Genomic DNA, 1614 nt, shown 5'->3' on the forward strand with positions numbered 1-1614 from the left:
TGAGGCAGGAGAATTGCTTGAATCCAGGAAGCTGAGGTTGCACAGTGAGCCGAGATCGCTCCCTTGCACTCCAGCCTGGGTGGCAAGGGTGAAACTGTCTCAAAAAAAAAGAAAGAAAGAAAGAAAGAAAACCCCAGTTACTAAAGTCAGTTCCACCAGCATTTCTGTTTTTCAGAGTCTGACAGCTTTCATTTGCTCACCAAATGTAGTTATACGCAAGTTTTTGACTGCTTTTCTAACTAAATGCTTCTCTCTTGTCTTACAAGTGTTAGTTCTTGTCTGCAACTTGACCATAGCTACGCCCAGGGCCCTGGTCCCACTCTCAATAGAAAGTCATGGCTGTGTATCCTGAATGAAAGCCTGGAAGACATCACACTTTCCCCTCCCGGTCTATAAAATAGGGACTGAACACATCCTTCCCAGTTCTGTAATGCTAGGACCTACCAACTCCCTTTTCTCCTTCTGTTTCTTCTTTCCATGGCAGGGGTATTCAGATATTTCTTTTATTTACTTATTTATTTATTCTTTGAGATGGAATGTCACTCTATTGACCAGGTTTGAGTGCAGTGGAACAATCTCGGCTCAATGCAGCCTCCACCTCCCAGGTTCAAGCGATTCTCCAGCCTCAGCCTCCCGAGTAGCTGGGACTACAGGCGCACACCACCACATCTGGCTAATATTTGTATTTTTTTTGGTAGAGATGAGGGTTTCACCATGTTGGTCAGGCTGGTCTTGAACTCCTTACCTCAGGTGATCCACCCACCTCGGCCTCCCAAAGTGCTCGGATTACAGGCATGAGCCACCACAACCGGCCTCAGATAATTCTTTTACTAACAAATCATAAAGCATTCTTATCTTATACAAAATTGAGAACCCCACAGTGGGATACCATTGTCCTCATTGGATAAGGATGAATAGTCAACATCTGGCAAGCATTATGTGCCTGACACTTTTCCAACTGTGGCATACTCATTTTACCCTCAGAAATAGTCCCATTTTACAGATTTTACAGAATAAATATAGATGGAAAAGTCAAGTAACTTCCCCAAGGTCCCACAACTGCTCAAGGTGGGGCCAAAATGTAATCCTGGAGAATCCTGATCCCCACAAGATGATCGCGATTATCAGAAGGTAAAGGTAGAAGTCAAGCATGGAGGGGAAGTGACATTGTAGATTAGTATATTTTAAGAAAAATGGCCAGGCACGGTGGCTCACAGCTGTAATCTTAGCACGCTGGGAGGCCCAGGCAGGTGGATCACCTGAGGTCAGGAGTTTGAGACCAGCCGGGGCAAATTGGCAAAACTCCATCTCTACTAAAAACACAAAATTAGCTGGGCATGGTGGCACATGCCTGTAATCTCAGCTACTCAGGAGGCTGAGGCAGGAGAATCACTTGAACCCAGGAGGCAGAGGTTGCAGTGAGCTCAGCTCACGCCACTGCACTCTAGCCTGGGCAACAGAGCGAGACTCCATCTCAAAAAAAAAAAAAACCAATAAAAAAAACCAATGTTTTTTATGTGGATTTTAAAATTCCTCCCTTTCATTCAACATTAAGTCCCTTCTGGCTGGGCGCGGTGGCTCAAGCCTGTAATCCCAGCACTTTGGGAGGCCGAG

Source organism: Colobus angolensis, unplaced genomic scaffold, assembly GCF_000951035.1.
Source record: "Colobus angolensis palliatus isolate OR3802 unplaced genomic scaffold, Cang.pa_1.0 Scaffold423, whole genome shotgun sequence".
Lineage (NCBI taxonomy): Eukaryota > Metazoa > Chordata > Mammalia > Primates > Cercopithecidae > Colobus > Colobus angolensis.